The following is an 18,731-nucleotide window of genomic DNA, read 5'->3' as shown; positions in this document are numbered from 1 at the left end:
CCCTCCAAGAAGCAACCCAAGCGCCAACGTCAGCGGCGCCGCTCTAAGTCCCGCCAAAGAAAAAGTGGTGATGCCGGCACAGGAGATAATAACACTCCGGATAGTGCCAAAGACAACAACAATCCCCTCCAGCATGATTTAGAGCAGGAAGATGGAGGAGCCAGCCCCCTTGAGAGAGCGGCAGATGGAGAGGCGGAGGATGATAATTACATGCCCCCCTCCGAAGACGAGGCAAGCCTCGGCGATGACGAATTCGCCGTGCCAGAGGATCCCGTCGAACAAGAGCGCTTCAAACGCCGGCTTATAGCCACGGCAAATAGCCTTAAGAAAAAGCAGCAGCAGCTTCAAGCTGATCAAGATCTGCTAGCTGACAGATGGACTGAAGTCCTCGCGGCCGAGGAATATAAACTCGAGCGCCCCTCCAAGAGTTACCCAAAATGCAGGTTGCTACCCTGACTGGAGGAAGAAGCGTATGACGCGGCTGATCGGCCACCTCGGGGCCGCGATAGAGAGGCATTCCAGCCAAAAACTCAGCCTGCACCCCGACGCCATTCAAATAAAAAGGGATGGGGAGATACGCCAGACCTGCGAGACATATTGGAGGACAAAGCAAAGCATGCAAGATCGATCTACGGATCATGAGGGCGCTCCACTATGCGAGACGATAAACGTCACAGCGGATACAGTAAAAGTAAATCCGGCTGGGCCGAACACCGCGGGCAAGACCCATTCGAGCTGCGTCGCGATATAGCCCAATACAAAGGCGCCGCACACCAGGGACATATATGCGTTGGAGCCAGTCGCCCCAAAGTTCAACCCATGGTCCTCCTATCCGATCACTTTCAACCGCAGGGACCATCCCACTAGTATCCGTCATGGCGGATTCGCCGCACTGGTTCTGGACCCAATCATTGACGGATTTAACCTCACTCGAGTCCGTATGGATGGCGGCAGTAGCCTGAACCTGCTTTACTAGGACACAGTGTGCAAAATGAGTATAGACCCCTCAAGGATCAAACCCACAAAAACAACCTTTAAAGGCGTCATTCCAGGTGTAGAGGCCCATTGCACAGGCTCAATTACACTGGAAGTGGTCTTCGGATCCCCGGATAACTTCCGAAGCGAAGATTTAATCTTCAATATAGTCCCGTTCCACAGTGGTTATCATGCACTCCTCGGGCGAACCGCATTTGTGAGATTCAATGCGGTACCGCATTATGCATACCTCAAGCTCAAGATGCCAGGACCTCGCGGGGCTATTACAGTCAACGGAAACATAGAGCGCTCTCTCCAAACGGAGGAGCACACCGCGGCCCTCGCAGCAGAAGCGCAAAGCAGCCTCTCAAGGCAATCCACCAGTTCGGCGTTTCAAGACCCGGACACCTTCAAGCGCGCTCGGAGCAATCGGCAACTAGACCGCCTGGCGCGATCTGAGCTCGCGTAGCAATGCGGCGCCCACCCCAGTCCTAGCCAAACGGAGAAACTCGTGCCACGCGTACATAATTACGCATTAAAACTACCATGGGCACAGGTGGGGAGGGGGCACAACTGCGGCACGCCCCAAGACGCGGCTTAAACCGCACTAGGGGCTTCCCATTTGGTTATTTTCCTCTTTTTGAGGACCTTAATCTCTAGAAACCCTGTCCGGCAGCACTATTGCCGAACACATGATGCAGCAACCAAGGAGGCAGAAAGCTACATCACACCATGGAATTCCCGGGTGGATTACAATAATGAGCGAAATATTTGATTTAATACTATTCCTCAGCTTGCCCTTGGAAGGGACATAATCCTACTCTTTGCTTATCGCACCATCTGTATCATTCTCCTTTAACGTACCTTTTTGAATAAACAACGCATAACATTACGACTATTATTGCATTCTCGTTACATATATATGTGTTCATTAATAACGCCTTGCAACCGTACACTTTGGTACGGCCAATACACCAGGGGCTTACGTACCCCACAATATGGTGTGAAAAGTCCGAACACTTTCACAAGTGCGGCACCCCGAACTTATAGCATTATATGCATCAGCTCGGAATCATGTCTTTGGTGGACTGTTGGGTTTGCCCGGCTCCTATGTTTTGGTACCTTACGTTCCGCTCTATCGGCTAAGGTAGCGCTAGGAGAATTACTGCGATTGTGCCCCTGTTCTGTTGGGCTAAAGCACCTCAGTAGAGAAAGCTAAAACTGACTGTCATGATACGGCGAGAGACTGGTCACTGTTCGGTGAGGTTTTCGAGTCCCTAGAGACTTATGCCGCTTAGAGCGAGGGGCCGGCCATGTCCGGCTTAAAGGCGTGTATTGCGCCCTGAATTCGGCCTTCCGAATATCAGGGGCTTCACCGAAATTTAAAATTACAGAATTCTATGGCTAAGTGAGAGTGATAAAGCATTAATAGTCCGGTTGCCTTGTTCGTTGTGCTGAGCACCTCCCTCGAAGGACCCAAACATGGGCGCAAGAGTACTCAGGTTTATCCCGAACACCCCAGCACTCGTGGCATGGGGGCAGAAGCCGAGGACTAGCCATCTCTCAGATTGGATAAACAGCTAAACAGAAGGTCATAGTGTAAATTCACACAAGTGTTGCATAGCGCATATGAAACAAGTTTTCATCATACAGGATCACACGAGCAAGTTTACTCAAATATTACATCCTTTGAACATTCGTCTGCTACAAGACGGGCACCCTTTAGGACACCATTATAATAAATTTTGGGGGTGCGATGCTCCTTGCCCTGCGGCGGCCCTTGATCAGCTTCATGACGTCTAGCTTGGCCCACCGCACCTTCACACGGGCGAAAGCCCGGCGTGCACCTTCGATGCAGATGGACCGCTTGACGACCTCCAGCCGTGGGTAGGCATCCACAAGCCGCCTTACCAGGACGAAGTAGCTGTTCGGAAGGGTGTCGCCATGCCACAGCCGGACTATAAGGCCCTTCATGGCCTGTTCGGCCGCCTTGTGCAGCTCGACCAGCTACTTTAGCTGGTCGCTCAGAGCCATCGGGTGTTCGGTCCCAGTATACTGAGACTAGAATAGCTTCTCTGTTGAGCTTCCCTCCTCGGCCTGGTAAAATTGTGCGGCATCCGACACGTTGTGGGACAAATCTGCGAATGCTCCTGGAGAGCTCCGAATTTGGGTATGTAATCGGTAATTTACTTTTACATGCTTGCTCTGCATATAGAATGCCTTACCCTCCGCTATCTTCTTCATTGCGTCGATCTCTTGGAGGGCCTTTTGGGCATCGGCCTTGGCACTTTTTGCGCTCTCGAGGGCCGCGGCAAGCTCAGACTCACGCGTCTTCGAGTCAAGCTCCAATGCCTCGTGCTTCGTCAAGAGAGCCTGGAGCTCTTGCTGCACCTCGCCCAGCCGGGACTCTTGCTTTTCTCGCTCGGTTCGCTCCTTGGCCGCTTTATCTTCGGCCTCGGACATCGCTTGCTTTAGGGTCGCCACTTCGGTCGTGGCCCCTGGCAAATTCACGATGATCCTGTCATTTTGCAATCACACTCTTTTTATACATATCCACAGACTAGGTACTACTTACCTTTGTTCTCCTCGAGCTGCCTCTTGGCAAGGCCGAGCTCATCCTGTGACCCTTTAAGGTCCTGCTTCAGTACGGCGACCTCCGCAGTCAGTGCGGAGGACGCCAGCAGCGAAGCCTGCATGCGCATGTTGACATACTCATATTAGACTCCTGCGGTATTGTTTGATCCTCTGTTTGGCTTTTCTTTGTGAACACTGAACAGAGCATCATGGGCTACTATCTATGCGGTAATATTTTCCTATATTTTAAACACTTAACTCAAAGCCTGTTAGAAGGCTGGCACAGGCTTCACTCAATCCGCTCTTGGCGGACTGAACCTTCTGGATCACGACACTCATGATAGTGCGGTGCTCCTCGGCGATGGAAGCGCTGCGAAGCGCTTCCAGCAGATTGTCCGGCGCCTCTGGATGGACAGAGGTCACCGGTACAGGCGTCTTGCCCCTCTTAGAAGGAGGCCGCCTACCCGAGTCCGAAACCATTGGAAGTTCCGGCGTGGTGTTTGGCTGAGGGCCAAACTTGGAGCTCTCAGGGGCCTTGTCCCCTCGGCTCTTGGAGTTCGGGAAGCCACCTTGAGGCGCCTCCGGGACTGTCTCCCCTCGACCCGGTGCCTCATGAGACAGCACCTCGGCGTCGTCCGCAGGATGAGGGGATGTGGCGATCGGGACTGGATTGCTATCCATATCCGACGGGCCCAGGGAGCCGTCCGATGATACATCAATACGGGCTCGGGGCGGCCTGCATAATCATATTTCGTCGTTAGGTGAAGTAGTGCGACAAGGGAATACTATGAGTTACTCTGGTATCCGAATACTTACGTCTTCCCTAGGGGCTTGGCCCTGGGCAGCCACTCGTCTTCGCGGTCGCCGGCGGTGGTAGAGTTGCCCGGAAGGAGAGTCCTCCCCTTCTTGGACCCTTCGGCCTCCCCAGTTGGGGCGGCCTTCCTTTTCTTGTCTCCCCCATCCGGAGGGGGAGCATCTTCTTCTGCCTCCTCGTCTTCGGGGGAGGATTGCTCCGTAGAGACCTCGGACGGTGAGTCCGATGATGCCTGGCGTCGGGAACTCTTTCGGATTCCCTTGGCCTTCTTGGTCTTCTCCAGCACCGTATAAGGAGCCGAAGTCAGCATCTTCGTCAAAAGAGCATCTGCTGGGCCTTCGGGAAAAGGAGCCGGACAGTCGATCGGTCCGGCCATCTCCTGCCAGTCCTGTCAAAGGAACGAGAGTTTAGATCCCACATGGAGTCAATCTATGAAAAATAAGTATCCTATAAGAGGTAAGCAGCTTACCGCACTGGCTTGGCGCTTCGCGCTGAATCCGTGATCCTCAGTAATGGGAGGGGGACCTCGGCGCTCTTGAACAGCACCCTCCAGGCATCTTCGTGAGTTGTGTCGAAGAGCCTGTTCAGAGTTCGGTGCTGCGCCGCGTCGAACTCCCACAAGTTGAAGGCCCGTTGCTGGCACGGGAGGATCCGGCGGTGGAGCATGACCTGGACTAGGTTGACAAGTTTGAGCTTCTTGTTCACCATGTTTTGAATACATGTTTGGAGTCCGGTCAGCTCTCGCGAACTACCCTAGGATAGGCCCGTCTCTTGTCAGGAGGTAAGCCGTGTGGGGAAGCCAGATCGGAACTCGGGGGCCGCTGCCCATGTATAGTCATGCGGCTCGGTGATGTAGAACCACCCCGATTGCCACCCCTTTATGGTCTCCACGAAGGAGCCCTCAAGCCATGTGACATTGGGCATCTTGCCCACCATGGCGCCTCCGCACTCCGTCTGGCGGCCGCTCACTACCTTCGGCTTGACATTAAAAGTCTTCAGCCATAATCCGAAGTGGGTCTTGATGCGGAGGAAAGCCTCGCACACGATGATAAACGCCGAGATGTTGAGGATGAAGTTCGGGGTCAGATCGTGGAAATCCAGGCCGTAGTAGAACATGAGCCCCCGGACAAATGGGTGGAGAGGACATCACAGTTCGCGGAGGAAATGGGTGAGTAACACTACCCTCTCATGGGGCCTGGGGGTGGGGATGAGCTGCCCCTCCTCTGGGAGCCGGTGCGCGATGTCGTCGGCCAAGTATCCGGCTCTCCTCAGCTTCTTGACGTGTCCCTCCGTGACGGAGGAGACCATCCACCTGCCTCCCTCTCCGGACATGGTTGGAGAAGGTCGAGGTGGGAAATGCGAACTTGGGCGCTGGAGCTCGAGTGTGCGAAGGTGGATGAGCAAAGGAGGAAGAAGGCATGGAAGAAAAGGTAAATCCTTATCCCTTTATATGGACGGACAAAACTCTGCGTCCCCACTAGCCTGGTAAAACTCGCTTCTCCCCAAGCGCCGTAATCGACGGCACGGTTTGGTTACCCACGCCCGTATTGATGAGAATCCTATGATAAGGGGACACGATCTCTACTTTGACAAGACGTGTCAAAAAGCTGCCTCGCGTTATGTGCGGGGCTAGTTAAAGGAAACGGTTCGAATAATCACCGGGTTGTGACATAATGTCGTGTTGCCAAAACAAGTCAGCAAATTGGATTTGTGGAAATATTATTCTCTCTACGGTGGTATGTGGAACTTATTTTGCAGGGTCGGACACTATCCTTATATTCAAATTCTTCCGTGGTATATTCGGAGGAGGAACCCGCCTTGCAATGCCGAAGGCAATACTGCGCGCCGGACTCATCGTTATTGAAAGCCTAGTTCAGGGGCTACTGTGGGAGTCCTGGATTAGGGGGTCTCCGGGAAGCCGGACTATCTCCATTGGCCGGAATGTTAGACTACGAAGAAGACTTCGTCTCGTGTCCGGATGGGACTCTACTTGGCGTGGAAGGCAAGCTAGGCAATACGGATATGTGTATCTCCTCCTTTGTAAGCGACCTTGTGTAACCATAACCCCTCCGGTGTCTATATAAACCAGAGGGTTTTAGTCCGTAGGACAACATGCAATCATACCATAGGCTAGCTTCTAGGGTTTAGCCTCTCTGATCTCGTGGTAGATCTACTCTTGTACTACCCATATCATCAATATTAATCAAGCAGGACGTAGGGTTTTACCTCCATCAAGAGGGCCCGAACCTAGGTAAAACATTGTGTCCCCTGCCTCCTGTTACCATCTGCCTTAGACGCACAATTTCGGACCCCCTACCCGAGATCCGCCAGTTTTGACACCGACAGGGAGGGTTTCTCACCACTCGGTAGGATTTTTTAAACTTAGGCGAGTACTGGACTATAGCTAAGCCCCCGAGTGGGAGGGTTGCTCACCAGTCAGTAGGATTTTTTAAACTTAGGTGACTACTAGACTGCAGCTAAGCCCCAGAGTGGGAGGGTTGCTCACCACTCGGTAGGATTTTTTAAACTTAGGCGAGTACTGGACTGCAGCTAAGCGTCCAAGTGAGAGGGTTGCTCACCACTCGGTAGGATTTTTTTAAACTTAGGCGAGTATTGGACTGCGCTAAGCCCCCGAGTGGGAGGGTTGCTCACCACTCGGTAGGATTTTTTAAAATTAGACGAGTACTCGACTGTAGCTAAGCCCCCGAGTGAGAGTCTTGCTCACCACTCGGTAGGATTTTTTAAACTTAGGAGAGTATTGGATTGCAGCTAAGCCCCCGAGTGAGAGACTTGCTCACCACTCGGCAGGATTTTTTTAAACTTAGGCAAAGCGGATTCGCAGCTAAGCCTCCGAGTGAGAGACATGCTCATCACTCGGTAGGATTTGATTTTTTGATACTTAGGCGAAGCAGATTCGCAGCTAAGGCACCCACTGGGGGATTTATAACACTTAAAAAAGGAACAACAATCATCTGTGAAACTGTGTCTTTAATAATCGAACTAGAATGTATTTCTTATTACATCATGACAATCTGAATGCTTAAGTATAAAAGGGGTGGAGGAGCTCTGCATTCCCAGCGTGTGGCTCGTCTTTATTGTGCTCCACATTGTAGAGGTGATAAGCCCCGTTGTGAAGTACTTTGGCAATGATGAAGGGGCCTTCCCAAGAAGAAGCGAGCTTGTGTGGTTTCTGTTGATCCACTCGAAGAACCAGGTCTCCCTCTTGAAATACTTGACCTCTCATGTTTCTGGCGTGGAAACGACGAAGGTCTTGATGATAGATAGTCGACCGGATCAGCGCCATCTCTCTTTCTTCTTCCAGAAGGTCGACAGCATCCTGACGGGCTTGTTCTGCTTCGGCTTCTGAGAAGAGTTCCACTTGCGGGGTGTTACGAAGTAAGTCATTCGGAAGCACGGCTTCAGGCCCATAGACTAAGAAGAATGGAGTTCGGCCAGTTGACCGATTAGGAGTTGTCCTCAATCCCCAAAGTACTGATGGAAGTTCGTCGACCGAGGCACCCGCTGCTTGCTTGAGGTCACGCATTAATCGGGGTTTAAATCCTTTGAGAAACAACCCGTTTGCTCTTTCAACTTGCCCATTCAACTAGGGATGGGTGACTCAAGCATAGTCGACCCGAGTGCCTTGGGAAGCGCAAAAGGCCCTGAACTCATCAGAATCGAAGTTCGACCCATTATCTGTGATGATGCTGTGCGGGACACCATATCTAATTGTCAACTCTCTGATGAAGCTGACAACAGTACTTGCTTTGAAGTTTTTGATAGGCTTGGCTTCAATCCATTTGGTGAACTTGTCGACTGCAATGAGTACGTGGGTGAAGCCACTTCTGCCAGTCCTCAAAGGTCCAACCATATCTAATCCCCAAACAGCAAAGGGCCAGACGAGTGGAATGGTCTTCAGGGCTGATGCAGGCTTGTGAGACATGTTGGAGTAGAACTGCCAACCTTCACATCTGTCGACTATGTCTTTTGCCATTTCATTCGCTCGTGGCCAATAAAATCCCGCTCGGTATGCCTTGGCCACAATGGTCCGAGAGGACGCATGGTGACCACAGGTCCCCGAGTGGATGTCGTTGGGGATCACTAGACCTTCTTCTGGTGTTATGCACTTCTGAGAAACTCCGGTAACACTTTCTATGTAAAGCTGTCCACCCACAACTGTGAAAGCTTTAGATCGATGGACAATCTGATGGGCCTCTTCTTCATCCTCTGGAAGCTCCTTCCTAAGAATATACGTGATGTACTTCACTGTCCAATCGGGTATGACAATCAGAACTTACATGACCAAGTCAACCACGACTGGGATTTCAACTTCAGTCGGATCAGTAGGGCTCTTAGGTTGCGGGGGCTCCTCCATGAAGGGATCCTCTTGGACGGACGGCGTGTGAAGATGCTCCAAGAACACATTACTGGGAATAGGCTCAGGATTGGAGCCTATCTTTGCCAAATCATCAGCTGCTTGATTTTTCAGTCGGGGTATATGATGGAGCTCTAACCCGTCAAACTCCTTCTCCAACTTTCTCACTACATTAAAATAACCAGTCATAGCCGGGCTTCTGACGTCCCACTCTTTCATTACTTGATTAACCACCAAATCTGAGTCGTCGTAGACCATTAGGCGATGGATGCCGAGTGAAATAGCCATACGCAACCCGTACAGAAGTGCTTCATATTCACCTTCGTTGTTGGAGAAATCAAAATGGATCTAAAGAACATAGCTGAGTCTGTCTCCTCGAGGGGATACTAATACCACCCCAGCACCAGAACCGTTCAGCATCTTGGACCCATCAAAGAACATGGTCCAATGCTCCGAGTAAATCTGAGTCGGTTGTTGCTGCTCGACCCACTCGGCGAGGAAATCTGCTTTTGCCTAGGACTTGATAGTTTTCTTTGCCTCAAACTTGATATTCAAGGGAAGGAGTTCAATTGCCCACTTTGCCACTCGACCGGTTGCATTTCTGTTGTTCAGAATTTCTGACAAAGGTGCGTCGCTAACGACTGTAACGGAGTGATCAGAGAAATAAAGTGCAACCTTCTTCGTGGTCATGTAAATCACATAGACAAGCTTCTGATAGTGAGGATATCTTTGCTTGGATGGAGTCAAGACTTCAGAAAAATAATACACTGGGCGCTGAACTTTATAGGTTTTTTCTTCTTCTTCCGGCTCGACCGTAAGTACTGTACTGACAACTTATCCAGTGGCTGCAATATAAAGCAGTAAAGGCTCTTTGCTGATTGGAGCAGCAAGCACCGGCTGGGTGGAAAGCAGGGTTTTGAGTTTTGCAAACGCTGCATCAGCTTCAGGAGTCCACTCGAACTTATCAAATTTCTTCATCAGTCGGTAAAGAGGCAATGCCTTTTCACCGAGGCAAGAGATGAATCGGCTCAAGGCGGCCAAACAACCGGTAAGCTTCTGGACGTCATGCACATGCACAGGGCGTTTCATTCGGAGTATGGCTCCATCTTTCTCTGGGTTGGCATCGAGCCCTCGTTCGAAAACGAGGAAACCGAGTAACTTTCCTCCTGGAACTCCGAATGTGCACTTCGACGGATTAAGCTTGATATCATACCTTCTAAGGTTAGCAAAGGTTTCAACGAGGTCAGCCAGCAGGTCGGAACCTTTACGCGACTTGACCACAATGTCATCCATATATACTTCCACATTCTGACTTATTTGAGTGAGCAGGCACTTCTGAATCATCCTCATAAATGTGGCACCAGCGTTCTTGAGACCGAATGGCATGGTGACATAACAAAAGCACCCGAGTGGAGTGATGAAGGCTGTTTTTATCTCATCGGATCCATACAGTCGGATATGATAATACCCGGAATAGGCGTCTAGAAAAGACAAACGCTCACACCCCGCAGTAGAGTCGATGATTTGGTCGATACGGGGGAGAGGAAAATGATCTTTCGGGCAGGCCCGATTGATATGCTTGAAGTCAATACACATACAAAGTGAATCATCCTTTTTGGGGACCATGACAACATTGGAGAGCCACTCGGAGTGGTAAATCTCTCGGATGAACTCAGCTTCTAGGAGCCGAGCCACTTCCTCGCCAATTGCTTTCCTCTTCTGCACGGCAGACCGCCTAAGATGTTCCTTGACTGGCTTCAGTTTCGGGTCGACTTGCAAACGATGTTCAGCCAGTCCCCTGGGTACACCTGGCATGTCAGAAGGTTTCCATGCAAAGATGCCCCAGTTCTCACGGAGGAACTGGATGAGCGCTTCTTCCTATTTGCTCTTGAGTGATGTTGAGATATGAGTAGGGGCAACATTAGGATCGGTCAGGTGGGTTTTGTTTCCCCAGACGACTGAAATGCAAAATTTGTGGCAAGCTTCTTGGCTCGCAGAAAATCACTCGGATCTGCATTTTTCTGATATTCTTGCATTTCAACTACATCCATTTATGCATCGTCAATTTTAGAACCCTTCTGGAAGCATTCCTTTGCTTTCTGCCGATTGCCAGCGACCGTGATCACTCCTCTGGGACCAGGCATCTTCAGCCTGAGATATACGTAACATGGTCGAGCCATAAAACACGCGTATTCAGGCCTCCCCAGAATAGCACGATAAGCACTCTGGAAATCCACTACCTCAAATGTCAACTTTTCCTTACGGTAATTCTTTGAATCATCGAAAATCACATCCAAGGTTACCTGGCTGAGCGATTCAGCCTTCTAGCTAGTGTTGATGCCGTGAAAGCTCATGTTGCTCGCACTAAGTTTGGACATCGGAATGCCCATCACTTTCAAGGTTTCAGCGTAAAGAATATTTAGACCACTACCACCATCCATCAACTCTTTTGTCAATCGAGTACCTCCAACAACTGGGTCGACCAAGAACGCTTGCCTCCCTGGAGTGGCTATGCGAGCAGGGTGGTCAGACTGGTCGAATGTGATAGCTGTTTGTGACCACTTCAGGTATGTTGTCGTTGCCGGAGCAACCATATTCACTTCTCTGTTGATCACTTTCAGTCGACTTTTGATCTCAACGTCAGCAAAAATCATTAGGGTGGAATTGACATTGGGATAACCATCATCTTCCTCTTTGTCTTCATCCTTGTCAGATTCTTTTTCCTTCTCATTAGGTTGTTTCTCTCGGAATTGCTCGATCAGAACCCGACACTGTCGAGTGGTATGCTTAGGATAAATCAGACTGCCTTCTTCGTCTTTCTTCGTGTGAATGTGACATGGCAAATCCATCACATCGTTACCAGCTGCATCTTTTACTTTCTTAGGGGTCCAGGGCCCCTTAGGTTTCCCTTTAAACTTTCCTTGAATCACTGCCGCAGTTTCACCAGGTCCTGCAGGTTCAGCTTTACGCTTTTGTTTCCGATTGGAATTGCCTCCATCGGTGTCTTGACCGACTGGTATGCTCTTCCCACTTCGGAGTTGATCTTCCTCTTCTCCGTTAGCATACCGAGTGGCTATTTCCATCATCCGAGTCAGAGACATATCCCCTGTCCGACCAAATTTCAGGACCAGCTCCCGATTTTTAACGCCTTCCTTGAAGGCGCAAACTGCTTGTTGGTGGGATACATTTTCCACTGTGTGATGCAAAGTAGTCCACCTCTGAATGTAATCTCTCAGACTCTCACTCGGTTTTTGCACACAATGCTGCAATTCCGTTAAAACCGCTGGCCGCTTGCAAGTACCCTCAAAAGTTTTAACAAACACTCGGGCAAGTTCTTCCCAACTGAATATACTGTCCGGTGCTTATTGAGTCAACCATGCTCAGGCTGAACCTTCTAACATCAAAGGAAGATGCTTCATGGCCACTTCATCATTGCCGCCACTGATCTGTACAGCCACTCGGTAATCCTCAAGCCAAGTGTCAGGCTTGGACTCACCAGTGAACTTGCTGAGTCCAGTCGCCAACCTGAAGTTGGGAGGAACCACTGCGGCTCTGATGGCTCTGCTGAAACACTTAGGACCTGAAACATGAACTCTGCTGCCAGTCGGGTGATCTCTATCAAGGCCATCCCTGTGTGCTCTGTTCCTAGCAACTAGACCTTGAACGAGAATAGATCTCGCATCAAAGCCTGGCACACTTGGGTCGGCTAGTACTCTTCGCTCGCCACTGCGAGGGCGTCTGTCATAATATTGCCGAGACACAAATGATACACTCCTTGGAGGAGGTGTGGGCACTCGACGACGGTCATCACGACCGAGTCAATGATCATACTGCTCGTGGTTTCTGTATTGCTCCTGCCGATGCCCACGTCCCTCACGCCGCAGGGGTGATCTTGGGCTGTGGGCCGACTGAACTGTGTCTGCCATCATAGATATGCTATGAATCCTATTCCGCGACTGAGACACTGTTGTGTTCTGCTCTCCTGCCGCCCGGAGTAAGGCCCGGATCTGCATCAACCCTCTGCCAGCCTCCGACTGGGAAGACTGAATTGACTCTGCTATACAGGCTGCAGCTGTGAGATTTTGAATCGGAGTGCGGTATACCTGAGGTTGAGGTGGAAAAAATTGTTGTCGACTGGACTCGGGAGCCCGCTGCCAGGCACGCTCATCGAGTGCACACTGAAGGTACTCCAGTCGAGTGCGCTCAGCCAAGTTGGCCAGGCGTGCCTCCTCCAAGGCCTGGGCCTCGGAGGTTTCCCCAACGATGGGCGTGTGAAGGGCATCCATGTTGCGGCGGTGAAGCTCTTCCCTCTGCTGGGAAGAAAGAGGCTCGGGGCGGTATTCCTCATGAGCGCGTGACAGATCGCCACCGCCATCACCGCCGTCGTCGTGGCGGAAGCCAGGAGGACTATGTGGTCCGTCGACCATCAAGACTTCAGCCGCAGGATCGCTGCTGTCGCATTCGGATGCGGTCTCGACGGAGCCAGTAAACAGGTCGAATTGGCCGTAGAGAGTTTCATCGGGCTCGATTGCTGCGACTTGTGGGGTGGCCAACTGGTGAGCCACAGCGTGTTTCACCCACCGCTGAAGCCACGACCGACCAGATTGCTTGCGTCGATGAACAGCGGGGAGCGAGGACACCAGGGGAGCCGACCGATACTGGGTCGACGGCTGCCTGAGAAGGACGCCGCGAGCGCACGCGCGAAAATGCGTCGCCCCGTGGATGGGGACGCCTCTACATCAAGGGGAGCTTCCTAATGCCAGGCGGAGTCGTCGGCAACGAAGACGAGCTCGCCGAGTCGGATCTCGCGGCCCTCAACCAATCCACCGTCGGAAACTATGATGATGGGAATCGAAAAAATCGCAACTTCACCAAAAAGTCGCTAAGACACCTGCCCCACGGTGGGCGCCAACTATCATGGTTCTAAGACTGACAGTAATAGCCTTACGTCTCGTTGCCTAGAGGCGGTCGACTGGATTATATGTGTGTGGTGTTACATGTGGTGCGAACCCTTGTCCCTGAGGAGGGGGGTGGCTTATATAGAGTTCGCCAGACCCCTCCCGCCCTCAGTTACAAAGGGTTTAAGGTACATATAGATGGGGCGTTTCTGGTAATGCTACTAATAAAGTGACATAAATGACCATTAGGTCTGTCAAGTGATCATTGCTATGGTCGAGTGACATAGGGTCTTCCGAGTGGAACGTTTCTGGTCGAGTGGGTGATGGTATCCCTTGAATACTTCTGACTTTACACTACAAGAATCAGCTACTTTGCCGTCTGCCACGGCGGACGGCAAAGGCATGAACGGCGGACGGCAAAAGGCTCCGGCAAAGTAGGCTACGGTAAACAGCTACCTTGCCGTCTGCTTCCTGGCGGCTGACGGCAAAGGCCCTTTGCCGTCTGCGGCGGACGGCAAAGAGAGCGGACGGCAATAATTTTGCTGTCAGTCCGTTAAGTGGCTAACGGCAGGCCTTTGCCGTCCGCCGCTGACGGCAAAATTTCTAGTGTCTTTGCCGTCCGCCGTATGATGTCATCTACACGTCATTACATGGCAGGTTCTTTGCTGTCTGCCACTGTAGGCAAACTGACCAAATGGGTCAGCTCCCAGGAAGCACAGCTAGATGCCACGTGTCTTCTTTGCCGTCCGCGGCAGACGGCAAAGAGCCCGTTGCCGTCGGTGGCAGACGGCAAAGAGCCTGCATATTGGCTCTTTTATCTGTTTTTTATTAAATCCAACAATTTTCATCACAAATATATATGACATATATAGATATATTTCAAAAGGCCATTACAGAGCAAACATATAAGATATCGAACACATAACTTCATCATCCAACCATATATATTACATGCATAGTTCCATCATACATAACAAGTTCAACATAGAGGCATCCAACCATATATATTACAACAGTTTCATCCAACGATACATGCATAGTTCAACGATACAAAAGAAACAGAGAAAGGGATAAGGAGCACTCCATCTATGCAAGCTTTCGTCAAGTGAATGAAATCTGCAAAATGAAAAATAAGAAAGTAAGAACAAGAAGAGTAGAACAAGAAGAAGAGTAGAACAAGAAGAAGACTACAACAAGAAGAGTAGAACAAGAAGAAGACTAGAACAAGAAGAGTATATCATTTATGAGCTAACTTACGTGAAATGGATCATATCTGAGCTAACTAAGTTGAAATGGGTCGTTTATGAGCTAGCTAAGGTGAAATGGATCATTTATGAGCTAACTTAGTTGAAATGGGTCGTTTATGAGCTAACTAAGGTCAAATGGATCTTTTTTGAGTTAACTAAGGTGAAATGGATCGTTTTTTAGCTAACTTAGGTGAAATGGATCATTTATGAGCTAACTTAGTTGAAATGGATCGTTTTTTAGCTAACTTAGGTGAAATGGATCATTTATGAGCTAAATTTAGTTGAAATGGATCTTTTTGAGCTAACTTAGGTGAAATGGATCAGTTAAGAGCTAATTTAGGTGAAATGGATCGTTTTTTAGCTAACTTGGTGAAATGGATCGTTTATGAGCTAAATTAGTTGAAATGGATCGTTTATGAGATAACCTAGGTAAGATGGGTCATTTTGGAGTTAACCTAGGTGAAATGGGTCATTTTAAAGCTAACGTAGGTAAAATGGATCATTTAGGAGCTAATCTAGGTAAAATGGGTCATTTTTGAGCTAACTTGGATGAACTGGATCATTTATAAGCTAACCTAGGTAAAATGGGTCATTTTAGAGCTAACTTAGGTAAAATGGATCGTCTATGAGCTAACTAAGCTAATTATGCAATTTTTGACATAAGTAAGCTAAGTACAGATCGTTTTAGAGCTAACTTAGGTAAAATGGATGGTTTTGGAGGTCAGTAAGCTTATTAAGTCATTTTGGAGGAGAAGAAGCTAAGTCTAGGTCATTATGGTAAGCATTGGAGGAAATAAAGCTAAGTCTAGGTCTTTATGCATGTGTTAAGCAAAACACTAGATAAACTTACCAAGATCCAGGAGGTGTAGGAGCGGGGTGGCTCGTGTCGGTAGCTGGAGAAGGATCGTGCGGTGCTTGTCTGGAGTTACGCTGCACCAAAGATCATTTCCAATGTCTTGTTAGCATGATGACACTCAAATGTTAAGACTAGCAAGTAATGTCCATTCAAATAAAACTCACCGTGGTCCCAGGAGCAATCACTTGCATCGGCGGAGCGGTCTGACCTGTCTTCTCGCACACAGACTACACATTTGGTTTTGACGACTCAGTCATACTAGTTAGTAATGAGACAAACACTACATGAATGTTTTGGCTAATCTGCAGAAGAAACTTACCACAAGGAGCTCGTACATGGCCCTTGCCTGCATGTCATTTCGTGCCCTCTCCTCCTCCATCATCTTTCTCGTCCTCCCCTCCAACTCCCGCTGCCTCTCCGCCGCCTCCGCCAGAACTTTCTCCGTTCTATCTCTCTCACTCTGTATAGCAGCCTGCAACACCACTCACATGACCATTTGTAATCATTGATGGAAGCGCACACAATGTAATGGAGAAAGATAACTGAGTACGTATCACTAACCTTGATGGCGAGTTGCACTGGCCGTTCACGAGGCCTTATCTCAGGAGCGGAGCTCGACTGACGCGCCTTGATCTCCGGAGAGTGCTAGGCCAACGGATAAGTCCATCTCCAATGGCTATGGAGCCATGGGACCTCCCGCCACCAGATATCATCAACAGCTCTGGATCAATGGGACCCTGGCTCGGGTTAAAGTCCTCCCCTTTCCTCGCCTTCCCCTCATCTCTATATCTCACGAGCTTGTTGTGGGAGGAGATGTTGGTGAAGTTGTTTGCATCATCGAGGTCAGACTGAGAGAAAGCCTTGACTTTCTTAAAAGAGGCAGTGTGGGCCATGGCATACAGGTCGTACACCTCTGGCACCTTATCCACCTTATTGTAGCGTGCCTGAAAGAGAGAAAGAATGAAAATTAGTAATTAAAGGGCTCAAGCTAGCATGATGAATGAATTGCATGAATCATGAAGCAAACCACATACCCAGTTGCGCCCGAACTGATATAAGTTGGAGCTGCCTTGATGGTGTGGCACACCTTCCATTTGGGCACGTTTGTCCTTCGCCTCGTTGTGGAGGGCTAGCCATTGTTTTGAGCACCACTCATCGACCAACACCTCCCAACAATCCATCCAATCCGCACACCATCTCGGAGGCGCCTAAGTTAGCAAATAGAAACTTGAGCGCTACGGCTAAGAATTACTAAATGAAGGAACTTAAGTAGAGAAGGCCTTAAGAATTACCTTCATGTACTGCTCCTTACTCAGGAACTTATCGCGGCACGCCGGCTTGGTCTTCTTGATACCACGCAAGGCGTAGTAGTCTCGAACAGCCTGCACCCGAGCCTCGTGCCGTAAGTTCTGGAGTAGGCGCTTGCAGACGTTCTCGATAACATGTGCCGCGTCCTCCTCGTATCCCTCCTCACACCTCTAGAATGTCTGCAATCAAATGAGACAATATTGATTAGTACAATTAATAACTAGCTAGTTGAAGATTTTTAAATGTGTAAAGGAGAAATTACCCAGAACTTTCTGATCACCATGTCTGCCCTCGTGTCGCACACGACACCGTCGATAATCTCATCCGGCGGGGCCAGGGCAGCCACGTAGTGCTCCCAGCTCAATCCAAGTCTGGAAGCCGACCCTCACCAGGCAACGTGACAAACCCCGGGAAGTTTTGCCGGCAAAGAACTCCAAGGACGGAGTTGGGCCGGCGGACACTATGATGGTGGTCCCAACCCCTGCAGCATGACAAGGCCAACGCATTAGTTATTTGAAAAAACATGAATGCACAAGGTACAAAAATATTAAATGCACTTACGTACCTCTCCCCATCAGGGAAAATCAACCACCTCTGCTCGCGGGTCACCGGCACGGACGGGAGCCGTGTAGCACCACACTGGTAGACGGTGCCCCCCTCCTCCTCAAGATCAGTCGGCTCCCCGCCATCATCAGCATGGCCACTCGGCTCCTCGGGCTGATCCGGCCAGGTACCCCATCCGGACGTGTGCTCCTCCGGGGTCACGTGGGCCGAACTCTCGTGGGCCGAAGGCCAGTCGACCCGAGGCTCGTGGGCCCAAGACCCGTGGACCGAAGGCTCGTGGACCGGAGTCCGTGTAGCCTCCTCCTCGGACGAGTCCACCCTAGCAGTCACGTGCTCGGGTGAAACAGTTGGGGGTGGCGGCCAGGAAGGCGCCGTAGCAGTCACCCTACCTCCTCTCCCACGACCACGTGCCCCACCTCCTCTCTTCCTACCTCGTCCCCTGCTGGGCACCGCGGTCGACGAAGAAGGGCCCGGCGGTGTGGCCATACTGTCCAGCAACGCTCGGCGGAGAGGTGCGTCTGGAATGGAAGACCTCAGACCACGCTCCCGACCAGCGCCCACCATCTTTCAACACCTGCCATTACAAACAGTAAACGAAATTAGTACAACATAAAAAAAGACCGACATGAATAATAATATGTGTATCACTTAAGTGTATCATCATCAAGTACAACATAAAAAAATGTAATACCTAACACTACTAATAATCTTGATCAGTATCATCAATAAATGCATAATCATCGTCATCACTATAATCAATGACGGGCTCATAGGGTTCATTGGCATCAACATGTGCAAGGCCACCTTGACGTAATCGGTCAAGCATTGACAGGTCATCCGCAGTAGTAACCTCTTCTTGTTCCGGCTCTTCTTGTTCCTCCTTTGGGGTGATGTCAGATTCATTATCGCTGTCTACTTCAATGTTTTGGGGTGAAGTATAGCGGTTCTTGAAACGCTTTTTGGAAAGACGTGCCTCTTGGAAGAATTCTCTTTCATATGCCGTGTCGATGTCGGGGTAGTGCCGTTTTGGGGTCGGGGGTCGGGGTGTCGTGTCGATGTCGGGGTAGTGCCGTGTCGGTGTCGGGGTGTTTTTTCGGGGTCAGGGTGTGGTGTCGGGGTC

The sequence above is a fragment of the Triticum aestivum genome, chromosome 7A (assembly GCF_018294505.1).
Source record: "Triticum aestivum cultivar Chinese Spring chromosome 7A, IWGSC CS RefSeq v2.1, whole genome shotgun sequence".
In the NCBI taxonomy this organism is placed as follows: Eukaryota; Viridiplantae; Streptophyta; class Magnoliopsida; order Poales; family Poaceae; genus Triticum; species Triticum aestivum.
Note: the sequence above shows the minus strand (reverse complement) of the source record.